This window comes from Hylobates moloch, unplaced genomic scaffold, assembly GCF_009828535.3.
Source record: "Hylobates moloch isolate HMO894 unplaced genomic scaffold, HMol_V3 SCAFFOLD_7, whole genome shotgun sequence".
Lineage (NCBI taxonomy): Eukaryota > Metazoa > Chordata > Mammalia > Primates > Hylobatidae > Hylobates > Hylobates moloch.
The window spans coordinates 59077801-59091726 of record NW_026652282.1 but is presented as its reverse complement, the minus strand read 5'-3'; the positions used below and the strand labels follow the sequence as shown (position 1 = coordinate 59091726).

Sequence of the window (13926 nt, the reverse complement as noted above, 5' to 3'; positions counted from 1 at the left end):
AGCAGCTGTTGCCTTTACTCCACCCAGAGGACCTGTGGTGTGCTGGGGTCACTCAGGATGGTTGTCTCTGGCTATTGTACAGTTCTGTACAGGCACAACAGATGGCAGAATAAGGTAAAACAAGCGCTAGATGAGGAGTCAAAAGAACTGGCTCTCTCCTAACCTACTGAAAAGCACTTCCCCTTTCAGAACCTCCATTTCTCCATCTGTGAAAACAGAAAGGTGGCCTGGAACAGTGCTTCTCAACCTGGGGTCCATGAACTTTCTGAAATTGTGTGCAGAGTTGTGGGAGGTGGTGTAAGCAGTCTCCTAGGAAGAGTGTATAGAGCTTTCATCCCATTCAACAATACTGAGGGGAAACTATGCAAATTTTTACTTTCATAAGTTTGTATCAGTTAATTGTGGTATATTCATATGATGGAATACCTTTTTTTTTTGCAGTGGAAATGTACTGGGTATTCTTAGGAATGCTATCTGTTTTTAAGAAAAGTCCATTACCAATATATAACAAATTACATAAAGTTAAATATTATATGATATTTATAAAGCATACTATACATATATACAAGTTTAGAAAACCAATCGGCTGTGAATGAACTGTTGTGAAGTGATGAAAGCATGTATTGAGTACTGAGGTCAAGAAAGAGTACTTTGCAGTTCTAGAGGTGTTATATGTATTTCATTGTGCTAAAGACACCAAATATGGAACACTACATAATGTGTGATTCCATTTGTAGGACATTCTTAAAACTGGAAAACTACACATGCAGAAAACGAATCAGTTATTTCCATGTCTGTGGATTGTGAGAGGTGTTTAACTACAAATGCGTGTTATTTGTTGTTAGCAATTTTGCCTTTCTTTATTTTGAAATGTAACATACATAGAGAGAACTTCACAATATGTGTGTGTTGTTTAACAGTGATTATCAAGGGCACCTCTACAGAAACACCCCCATGTCACAGAGGAGAACACTGCCCCAGAATTCCCCAAAGCTCATGGGGTTTCTCTGCCGGATCTCAGCCTCATTCCTCCTCCAAGAGGAAACCAACACATTTACTTTTGTGATCATCCTTTCCTCTTTTTCCTCTATGTTTTTTTTTGTCCTATGTCCTATATTACATTCTTTTAATAGTACAGTTTGCCTGCAGACATGATCCTGAATCTAGAAAACCCCATAGTCTCAGCCCCAAAGCTCCTTAAGCTGATAAACAACTTCAGCAAAGTCTCAGGATACAAAATCAATGTGAAAAATCACGAAAATTCTTATGCGCCAACAACAGTCAAGTGGAGAGCCAAATCAGGAACACAGTCCCATTCGTAATTGCCACACACACACATACCCAGGAATACACCACACCAAGGAGGTGAAAGATCTCTACAAGAAGAACTACAAAACACTGCTCAAGGAAATCAGAGATGTCACAAACAAATGGAAAAACATTCCTGCTCATGGATAGAAAGAATCAATATCATTAAAATGGCCATACTGCCCAAAGCAATTTGTAGATTCAATGCAATTCCTATTAAGTTACCTTTGACATTCTTCACAGAACTAGAAAAACTATTTTAAATTCATATGGAACTGAAAAAGAGCCTGAATGGCCAAGGCAATCCTAAGCAAAAAGAACAAAGCTGGAGGCATCACACTACCCAACTTCAAACTATACCACAGGCCTATAGTAACCTAAACAGCCTGGTACTGGTACAAAAACAGACATGGAAAACAATGGAACAGAATAGAGAGCCCAGAAATAAGGCCACACACCTACAACTATCTGATCTTTGATAAACCTGACAAAAGCAAACAATGGGGAAAGGATTCCCTATTCAGCAAATGGTGCTGGGATAACTGGCTAGCCATATATGGAAGATTGAAACTGAATGCCTTCTTTTACACCAGGTACTAGTCCATTCTCTTTTTGCTAATAAAGACATACCGAGACTGGGTAATTTATAAAGTAAAGAAGTTTAATGGACTCACAGTTCCACATTCCTTGGGAGGCCTCATAATCATAGCAGAAGGTGAAGGAGGAGCAAAGGCATGTCTCACATGGCTGCAGGGAAGAGAGCATGTGCATGGAAACTGCCCTTTATGAAACCATGAGATCTTGTGAGACTTATTCGCTGTCATGAGAATAGCAAAGGAAAAATCTGCCCCCATGATTCAATTGCCTCCCACTGAATCCCTCCCAGGACATGTGGGGATTATGGGAGCAACAATTCAAGATGAGATTTGGGTGGAGACACAGCCAGACTATATCACACCATACACAAAAATTAACTCAAAATGGATTAAAGACTTAAATGTAAACCCCCAAACTATAAAAGTCCTGGAAGACAACCTAGGCAATCATATTCCAGACAAAGTAACAGGCAAAGATTTCATGACAAAGACAGCAAGAGCAATTACAACAAAAGCAAAAATTGACAAATGGAATATAAATAAACTATCAAGCTTTGCCCGCTAAAGGAAACTATCAACAGAGTGAACAGATAACCTACAGAATGGGAGAAAATTTTGCACACAATGGATCTGACAAAGGTCTAATATCCAGGATCTATAAGGAACTTAAACAAGTTTAAAAAACAACAACAACAAACAACCCCATTAAAAAGTGGGCAAAGGACATGAACAGACACTTTTTCAAAAGAAGACATACATGTGACCAACAATCCCGTGAAAGAAAGCTCAACATCACTGACCATTAGAGAAATGCAAATCAAAACCACAATGATTTACCATCTCACACCAGTTAGAATGGAGATCATTAAAAAGTAAAAAAATAGCAGATACTGGTGAGGTTGCAGAGAAAAAGGAATACTTATACACTGTTGGTGGAGTGTAAATTAATGTGAATTAATTCAGCCATTGTGGAAGACAGTGTGGTGATTCCTCGAAGACCAAAAGACAGAAATACCATTCGTCCCAGCAATCTCATTACTGGGCATATACCCCAAGGAATATAAATCATTCTATCAACACACATGCACGTGTATGTTCACTGCAGCACTATTCACAATAGCAAAGACATGGAATCAACCTAAATGCCCATCAGTGGTACACTGGATGAAGAAAATGTGGTACATATACACCTTAGTATATTATGCAGCCATAAAAAAAGAACGAGATCAGGTCCTTTGCAGGAACATGGTTGGATCTGGAGGCCATTATCCTTAGCCAACTAATTCAGGAACAAAAAACCAAATACCACATGTTCTCACTTATAAGTGGGCACTAAATAATGAGAACACAGGGACATAAAGAGGGGAACAACACACACCAGGGCCTATCGGATGGTGGAGGGTGGGAGGAGGGAGAGGACCAGGAAAAATAACTAATGGGTACTAGGCTTAATCACTGGGTGACGAAATAATTTCTACAAGAAACCCCCATGTTACAAGTTTACCTGTGTAACAAACATGCACATGTACCCCTGAACTTAAAATAAAAGTTAAATTCAAGAAATAATAATGATATGGTTTGGTGTTGACTGTTATGTACTTTTATATTAGTGGAATCACATAATATGTTCGTATTTCTTGCTTCTTGTGTTTAATGTCAAGAGTTTGGTTTTGGATATTTAAATTTGAGATGTCTATTAGGTATCCACGTGGAGATGTTGAGAAGACAAAGGTCTGGCTCTGGGCTAAAGAAATACATATGGAAGTCATCATAGTATCGATATTTTTCTTCAGGGTCCACTCCAGAGACTGAAATTATATCACTTTTTTATTGAGTTATGTTAAAATACAGAGAACATAAAATTTACCATCTTAAGCGTTTTTCAGTTTTCAGTTCAGTAGTGTTAAGTATATTTGCATTGCTGTGCAGCCAATCTCCAGCATGTCTTCAATTGCAAAACTGATATGTATACCCATTAAACAACTCCTCATTTTTCCCTGCCTCCCAGCCTCTGGAAACTGCCACTCTACCTTCAGTTTTTGAGTTTTAATATTTTGGATCCCTTATCTAAGTGGAATCATGTAGTATTTGTCCTTTTGTGACTGACTCATTTCATAGCATAAGGTCTTAAAGTTTTATCCACATTGTAGCATGTATCAGAATTCCGTCCTTTTACAGGCCAAATCATAATTCATTTTAAAGGCCAAATAATAACATACCATACTTTGTTTCTGTTTTCATCCATCAGTGGACACGTGGGTTGCTTCCATCTCTTGGCTCTCATGAATGATGCTGCTATGAGCAGGGATGTACAAATATCTCTGAGACTCTGATTTCTATTTTTTCAATATAGACACAGAATGGAATTACTGGATCACATGGTAATTCTCTTTTTAGTTTTCTGAGTAACCGCCATACTCTTTTCCACAGCAGCTGTGCCATTTTACATTCCCACCGACAGTGCACAAAGGTTCCAGTTTCTGCACATCTTCACCAGTATCACATCAGTTTTATTGAACAAATGGAATTTATTTCAATTTTTTGTATTTTATTTTTGTTTATTTTTTAATTGACAAGACTGTATATTTTTATAGTGTACAACATGATGTTTTGAAATATGTATACATTGTGCAATGGCTAAATTAGGCTAACTACAATATGTATGAACTCACATACCTTTCATCTTTTGTGGTGAGAACACTTAAAATTTAGCCTCTTAACAATGTTCAAATATACATTATTATTAACTATAGTCACCATGTTTACAATAGATCTCTTGAACTTAGACTTCATGTCTAAATGAAGTTTTGTATCCTTTGACCAATATCTCCCCAATCTTCCCCAGCCCCAGACCCTGGTAACCACCATTCTATTCTCTGTTTCTAAAAAGTTTGATTTTTTAAGATTCCACATCCCAGTGAGATCATACAGTATTTGTCTTGCTGTGCCTGCCTTATTTCACTCGACATAATATATTCCAGATTCACTCATGTTGTCACAAATGACAGAATTTCCTTTTGTCTTTTTTTTTAAGGCTCAGTAGTACTCCGTTGTGTGTACATATACACATGTGCTTTATCCATTCATCCACTGATGGGCTCTTAGGTTGATTTCACGTCTTGGCTATTGTGAACAGTGCTGCAATGAATATGCGAGTGCAGATATTTTCGACCTACTCATTTCATTTCCATTGGCCATATATCCAGTAGAGGGATTACTGAATCAACTGACAGTTCTGTTTATAATTTTTTAATTTTAATTTTTAATGGATTCGTGATATTTGCACATATTTATGGTGTACATGTGATATTTTGTTGCATGCATAGAATGTGTAATGATCAATTCAGGATATTTGGGTTAGCCATCACCTGGAATATTTTTCATTTGTATGTACTGGGAACATTTGAAGTCCTCTCTTCTGGCTATTTTGAAATTTACAATACATTGCTGTTAACTCTAATCACCCTATTCTGTGGCTGAACATTAGAAATTATTCCTTCTTGTTTTGTTTTTTGTTTGTTTTTGAGATGGGGTCTCACTCTGTCACCCCAGGCTGGAGTGCAGTGGCGTGTTCACAGCTCACTGCAGCTTCAACCTCCTGGGCTTAGGCGATCCTCCCACCTCAGCCTCCAGAGTAGCTGGGATGACAGGCACGCACCCCTATGCTGGGCTAATTTTTTTTATTTTTTATTTTTATAGACAGGGTTTCGCTATACTGTCCAGGCTCGTCTGGAACTCTTGAGCTCAAGCCATCTGCCCGCCTCAGCCTCCCAAAGTGCTGGGATTACAGGCGTCAGCCACCATGCCCAGCCTAGAAGTTGTTCCTTCTTTTCAACAGTATGTTTGTACCTACTAACCAACTGCTCTTCTTTCCAATCCCCCGACCCCATTCCACACATCCTTCCCAGACTCTCATATCTATCACTCTATTCTCTACCTCTATGAGATCAGCTATTTTAGCTCCCACATATGAGTGAGAACGTACGGTATTTGTCTTTCTGTGCCTGGCTTATTTCACCTAACTTAATGACCACTGGTTCCATCCATGTTGCTGCGAATCAAAAGATTTCATTCTTTTTGTGGCTGAATCGTATTTCCTGTGCACATATGCCACATTTTCTTTATCCATTCATCTACTGATGGACACTTAGGTTGATTCCATGTCTTGGCTATTGTGATGAGTGCTGCAATAAACATGGGGGTGTAGGTATCCCTTTGATATACCGATTTCCTTTCTTTTGGATAAATACCCGGTAGTGGGATTGCTGGATAGTTCTATCTGTAGTGTTTTGAAAAGTCTCCATATTGTTTTCCACAGTGGTTGTACTAATTTACATTCCCGCCAACAGTGTATAAGGGTTTTCTTTTCTTCACATCCTCACCAACACTTGTTCTCTTTTATCTTTCTGATAATAGCCATTTTAACAGGTGTGAACTGATAGCTCGTTGTGATATTTCCCTGATGATAAGTGATGTTGAGCCTTTTCATAGAACTGTTGGCCATTTGTATGTCTTCTTTGAAGAAATGTCTATTCAGATCCTTTGCACATTTTAAAATCAGGTGATTTGTTTTCTTCATATTGAGTTGAGTTCTTTATATATTTTGGATATTAACTCCTTCTGAGATGTATAGTTTGTGAATATTTTCTCCTATTCTGTAGGTTGCCTCTTCACTCTGTTGATTGTTTCCTTTGTTGTGCAGAAGCCTTTCAGTTTGATGTAATCCCATTTCTCTATTCTTTCTTTTGTTGCTCATGCTTTTGGGGTCACAGCGGAAAAATTATTGCCCAGATCAATGCCATGGATGTTTCTCCCTATGTTTTCTCCTGGTAGTTTTACAGTTTCAGGTCTAACGTTTAAATTCGGAGTCCAATTTGCCTTGATTTTTGTATATGATATGAGACAAGGGTCCCATTTCATTATTCTGCATGTAGATATTCAGTTTTCCCAACACCATTTATTGAAGATACAGTCCTTTCACCACATATGTTCTTGGCATCTTTGTTGAAAATCACGTGACAATACCTCACCAGCCCAGTGTTGTGGCTTTGTAGCACACCCCATATCTACCACATGCTAGAACACTGTAATGCTACTAGGCTGGCCCAGAAAAGGTTTAAATGTTGAATTCACTTAAATTGCATTTGTTGCACCATCATGGAATCTTGATGTGTATTATTTATAGCAGCAGTAGACTCCAAGGTGTAGAGAAAACTTGGGTCTTGGGTAATATCGACCTTTTAATCCTCAGACTTGTTAGAAGTACATTTCTTGTTCTTGAGACCAGTATTTTTCAGTTATGTATGCAACTACCTTTATTATACCTGGTTATCACAATTCAATTCTCAGGTGTTGCAGAAAAATCTACGTCTTTCACACTGTAGATGGAAATAACTGTGAAAAAAATGATGCAGATATCTTCTAGTTTGTGCTAAACACACTGCTTTATATTTACTGCCCATGTCTTTCATGAGGATACAAATGTTAAGAGGCAGTCTTGTTTTGCTTTTCAAAGACATTTTGTAGAGATTTTTCACTAATGTGAATCTGGTTTTATCCACTTGATTCTGTATAGATTAAGTAAATATGTATGATAAACTTTAAAAAAAGAAAATCATGTGACAATAAATGCATGAATTTTTTTCTAATCTATTATATTGGTCTATGTGTCTGTTTTTATGCCAGTACCATGCTGTTTTGATTACTCTAGCTTTTATTATATTTTGAGATCAGGTTGTGATTCCTCCAGCTTTGCTCTTTTTGCTCAAGATTGCTTTGGGTAACTGGAGTCTTTTGTGGTTCTCTGCGAATTTTAGGATTGCTTTCTCTATGCGTGTAAAAATAGCATTGGAATTTTGATAGGGATTGCATTGAGTCTGTTGATTGCTTTGAGTAGTATGGACATTTAAACAATATTGATTCTTCCAATCCATGATCATGGGATAGCTTTCCATTTATTTATGGCTTCCTTGATTTCTTTCATCAGTGTTTTACAGTTTTCAGTGTATAGATCTTTCACCTCCTTGGTTGAATTTATTCCTAAGCAGTTTATGTTATTTTTGAGAGCTACTGTAAGTGGGATTGTTTTCTTGATTTCTTTTACAGATAGCTACCTATTTGTGTATGTTAATTTTATGTTTTGCAACTTTCCTTAAAATTCATTTGAATTTTAATTTTTTTTGTAAAATATTTTAAGATTTTATGTATACAAAATCATGTCATCTGCAGACAGAGGTGATTTAATTTCTTATTCTTTTCTTTTCTTTTTTGAGATAGGGTCTCACTTTCTCACCCACGCTGGAGTGCAGTGGTGTGATCTCGACTCACTGCAGCCTCAATTTCCTGGATTCAAGTGATTCTCATGCTCCAGCCCCCCAAGTCGCTGGGACTACAGGCACACGCCAGCACACCCGACTAACTTTTGTATTTTTGGTAGAGACAGGGTTTCGCCATGTTTCCCAGGCTGGTCTCGAACTCTTGGCCTCATGTGATCCACCTGCCTCAGACTCCCAAAGTCTTAGGATTACAGGCATGAGCCACCGCACCCAGTAAACTTGTTATTTTTTGATTTGTGTGATTTTCATATTTTTTCTCTTGCCTAAGTTTTTGGCTAAAATTTTCAGTATTATGTGGCATGGAAGTGGTGAAAGGGGGCATCTTTGTCTTGTTCTTCATACAGATAATATTAAAACCAGGGTCTTCCATCAGCTATGGCAAGAGTGTAGTTAAAGGAAAGAATCAGACCAAGGATTGAGCCCTGGGGCTCTCTATTTGTAAGAATTTGGGGAGAAGAGAACTTCTGCATAGCTGAACACATGGAAGTTCCTGGAGGATACTGCACCTAGAGAGGGCATGGAAGCTCCATGCCCCTTCCCACATACTGTGACCTATTCACCTCTTTCCTCTGGCTGTTCGTCTGTATCCTTTGTCATGTTCTTCATAATAAATGGGTAAACATATTTACTCATCAGTGTTAAAACCCGACACGATATAGTAACATGATTTTGTGCACTTAGAGGAGAAATATTTCCTAGTTAAGGGGAAAATTGTGCAAAGGGCCTCTGGAAGACCTTCACTCTAAGCTGTTTTGTAGGGAAACATTTCATTTAGAAGTCTGGACATTTTTTCTTCAGTTTGCTGTAATCTACATTCACTGAGTAGAACTCGTATTGATCATTGGGTCCCAGTTTATTCCAAGGTTCTGGGGGATTCTTTCTGTCCCAACTAGCATCTGGGTTAAACAGTGTCAGATGCAAGACATGCAGACCTGCTCTAGTGCCTCCTGCTCAAATATATACAAAGAGAGGGATGTCAAACTCGAATGCTTTCTGGCCTGACCAAAGGTGGAGCTTGTGTGTAGCCTGGAAGGAGAGAAGAGCAAATATTTCAGGCCCGGGTCTAAGTAGTCTAATGCAGCATTTGATTTTTGGAGACTTAGGTAATACAGAATTGAGTTAATAATACTTCTTGTTTCATAACATGCTACTTGTGATTGATGTGAGGCCCTATTTGTTTATTTATTTTGCAATGCTAGGTGCCCCCATTTGCCTATTACCCAATCCAAGAGCTAGACTATTACTAGTAACTTACTTACATCCACCTCTAAGCTCCCCCTCACTGCATCCTCTTGACTCCCTTCACTCCCACCAGAAGCAACCCTAACCTGAATTGTGTACTTGGCATTCCTTTGATTTTTGTTGCAAATAAGTATATATATAAAACAATATACTCTTTTTTCTTTTTTGACGCAGGGTCTCACTCTGATTGTTCAATATGGAGTGCAGTGGCATGATTTTGGCTCACTGCAGCCTTGACCTCCCCGACTCAGGTGATGCTCCCACCTCAGCCTCCTGAGTAGCTGGGACTACAAGAGCCCGCCATGACACCTGGCCAATTTTTTGTAGAGACAGGGTTTAGCCATGTTGCCCAGGCTGATCTCAAACTCCTAGACTCAAGCACTCCATCTGCATCTGCCTCCCAAAGTGCTGGGATTACAGGCATGAGCCACTGTGCCTGACCATTATCCTCTTCAGTTTTGCTTGATTTTGAATTTTATAAAAAGGGTGTCACACTGCATGTAGTCCTGTGGGAATTGCTTTCCTCAAACTAACATTTATCCATTGTTGAGCATAAAACTGCAGTTCACCCATTGGCCTTGCTACATAGTATATCATGGTGTGGATTTGCCACAGTTCTACGCATTCTCTTGTTCGTGAGCATTTGCATTGTTACCAGGTTTTTGCTACTGTGGCCAGAGCTGCTGTGAAATTCTTGTCCAGTGGACATTGACAGGAATCACTGAGTTGTGAATGTTCAGCCTTATATATTGATGCCACATTGTTGTCCAAACTGGTTGTGTTCATTTATATTCCCAACATGTTGCAAGCTGTATGAGATCCCACTGCTCTGCATCCTCTCTAACCTTTGATGTTGCTAGGTTTCTAAATCTTTGCCAATCAAATGGGTATAAGATTTATCTTGTAGTCATGCTTAGCATTTCCCTGACTACCGATGAGCTGAGCATATCTTCATGTGTTTATTGGCCACATAGGTTCCTTCTTCTATGGAATTCCTGTTCATGATTTTTGCCTATTTTCTTACTGGGTTGTTTGTCTTTCCTTATTGATTTCTAGGAGTCGTCAAAATATATTCTTGATACCAGCCTTTTGTCAATTGCATATAGGATAAATATCTTCTTCCAGCTTGTACCATGTATTTCCACTTCTGTATGATATCTTTTAAAATTGAGGTAGGACAGGCCAGGAGAGGGGGCTCACATCTGTAATCCTAGCACTATGGGTGGCCGAGGTGGGTGGATCACCTGAAGTCAGGAGTTCGAGACCAGCCTGGCCAACACGGTTAAATCCTGTCTTTACTAAAATACAAAAATTAGCCAGTCGTGGTGGTGGGTGCTTGCAATCTCAGTTACTCAGGAGGCTGAGGCAGGAGAATAGCTTCAACTCAGGAGGCAGAGGTCGCATTGAGCCGAGAGCATGCCATTGCACTCCAGCCTGGGTAACAGAAGCAAAACTCTGTCTCAAAAAAAATTAAAAAATGAAAAATAAAAAAATAAGGTATAACATAAATATGGCAAATCACAGAAACCTAAGTGTACAATTTTAACACAGTTCTACACCCAGTGACCACCATGCAGATCAAAATAGAGAACATTTTCAACAGCCCCCATCCCTAAAAAGAGAATTTTGAGAGAAGATGAGGAACCAGTAAGGAAGATTGAGGAGTGATCACTGAGATTGGAATAAACCCAATGTCTTCTTCTTCTGGTAATGACAGACTAGATAACTCAGATAAACCCTCTGTGTTGGCCATCACTTAGTTGGCCATCTGGTTGAACTCAGTCTACAACCTTGCTCTCTCTGTGATGATTAGGCTGATATCACATAGTTCAATGACCCAACCCTCTAGTCATATGGTTGGTCTTTCTAGTATGGCCAGCCTCCATTCTGAGTCATCTCATTACATAAACTATCTAGGGGCCTACCATGATTCACCTCATTAGCATAAACCATGAAGCGTGGTCCATGGGGCCCACCAGGAATGACAAAGACACACCTATCTCTTAGGAAATTGCAAGAGATTAGAGGTTATCTCCCAGGACTCAGGGACAAAGTCCAGACAAATTCTTTATTTTACATTAAGTGCACAGAAAAATGCACATTATAAAAAATTCATCTTATTGGGATGGAAACATACTGCTATGGTTTAGATATAATTCATCTGTCCCCACCAAAACTCATGTGGAAATTGGATCCCCAATGTGGTGGTGTTGGGAGGTGAGGCCTTGTGGGAGGTGTTTGGGTCATGGAGACAGATCCCTCATGAACAGCTTGCTGCCATTCTCGAGGTAGTGAGAGAGTACTGGCTCTGGTGAGACTGGATTAGTGCCCATAACGGTAGGTTTGTTATAAAGCCAGCATGCCCCTCAGGTTTTCCCTCTTTGCACGTGTCTGCTTCTCCTTTGGCCTTTTCCACTGTTTTGGCCTAGAAGGTGGCTGTCACCAGAAGCTGAGCAGTTACTTTTGCCATGCTTCCTCTACTTCCCAGCTTGCTGAATCATGAGCTAAGTAAACCTCTTTTATTTTTAAATTACCCAGTCTCAGGTATTCTGTTACAGAAACACAAAACAGACTAAGACATATACTAACAATGTCCCAGTAGAGGGAAAAATGGTATTAAGTTGGTGCAAAAGTAATTGCAGATTTTGCCTTTACTTTTTTTTTTTTCTTTTTTGTCGGAGTTTCTTTCTTGTTGCCTAGGCTGGAGGGCAATGGCTTGATCTCGGCTCACTGCAACCCCCGCCTCCCAGGTTCAAGCAATTCTCCTGCCTCAGCCTCCCGAGTAGCTGGGATTACAGGCGCCACCAATCACGCCAGGATTTTTTTTTATTTTTTGTATTTTTAGTAGAGACGGGGTTTCACCATGTTGGCCAGGCTGGTCTTGAACTCCTGACGTCAGGTAATCCGCCCACATCAGCCTCCCAAAGTGCTGGGATTACAAGCACAAGCTACCGCTCCTGGCCCATCATTACTTTTAATAGCAAAAACTTCTACACCAACCCAATACTACAAACAACTCGATGCATGTAATTCAACAACTTACATGAAATAATTCTTTTAAAGACACAAATTATCAAAACTCACCCAATATAAAATAACTTGAATAGTCCTATAAAGACATTGAAATTTGGGAGGCCGAGGTGGGAGGATCACCTGAGCCCAGAAGACCGAGACCAGCCTGAGCAACAAAGTGAGACCCTAGCTCTACAAAAAATTTATATATAAAAAGAAATGGAATTCATAGTTAAATACCTTCCAAAAAAGATATTCCCAGCCCAGATGGCTTCACTGGCAAATTTCACCAAACATTCAAAGAAGAACTAATACCCACTCTACAATATCTCTTCCCAAAAATAAAACAGGAAGGACTACTTGTCAACACATTTTATGAGGCCAGGATTACCCTGATACCAAAACCAGCCAAAGACAGTATAAAAGAAGCAAGCAAGCAAGAAATGACAGACCACCAACTCTCATGAACATAAATGCAAAAATCATCACAAAATATTAGCAAATTGAATCCAGCAATGTCTAAAAAGAAAAATATCGCTCAACCATGTGAGGCTTATTTCAGGAATGCAGGGTTTATCCAGTGTTAAAAAAATCAGTTGATTCCATTATATTAATGGTCAATAAAAGAAAGAAAGACATGGTGATATTAATTGATATATAAAAAGCCTTTGGCAAAATTCAACATCTATTCAAGACATAAACTCCCACCAAACTAAGAATAGAAAACTTTCTCAACTTGATAAAGGGAATCTACAAGAAAACCCACAGCTAATATCATAGTTAAGAGTAAACAACTGAATGTTTTTCTCCTATGTTCATGAACAACACAAGGTTGTGTACTCTTGCCACTTCTGTTCAACATCACACTTAGAGTCCTTCCTATTGTAATAATTCAGGAAATAGAAACAAAAGACATTCATAAAGGAAAAGAAGAAATAAAACTGCCTGGTATTCACAGATGACATTATTATCTATGCAGAGAATCCCATGGAATCTACAAAAGAATTCCTAGAAATAATAAGTGACTTTATGAAAGGTAGAGCATATATGGTCAATATGCAAAAATCAATTGTATTTATATATACAATAAGTGCATAAATGGAAACAAAACATTTAAAAACCAGTGTCATTTACAATAGCTCCAAAAATGAAAAATCTAGGTATGAATCAGAGAAATTCAAAGTCCTGAAAACTACACAATGCTAATAAAATAAACCCAGGAAGGCCTAAATGAATGGAATAAACATGAGTATACTTTGCTTATGAATGGGAACACACAATAAATATATGAGTTCTCCTTGCATTCATCTATAGATATAATGCAATACAATTAAACTGATAGTACTATTTTTTGTAGACATACACAACATGATTCTGTAATTTATACTGAAAATCAAAAGAACTACAATGATTAAAACAATTTTAAGAAGAAT

The 13926-nt window shown here is 38.6% G+C and overlaps 1 pseudogene; it reads right to left on the bottom strand.

Annotated features, from left to right (window-relative positions):
• Positions 1–9010: 9010 nt before the first annotated feature.
• Positions 9011–10484, bottom strand: LOC116811100 (cytochrome c oxidase subunit NDUFA4-like; annotated as a pseudogene).
• Between the last annotated feature and the right edge of the window lie 3442 nt (positions 10485–13926).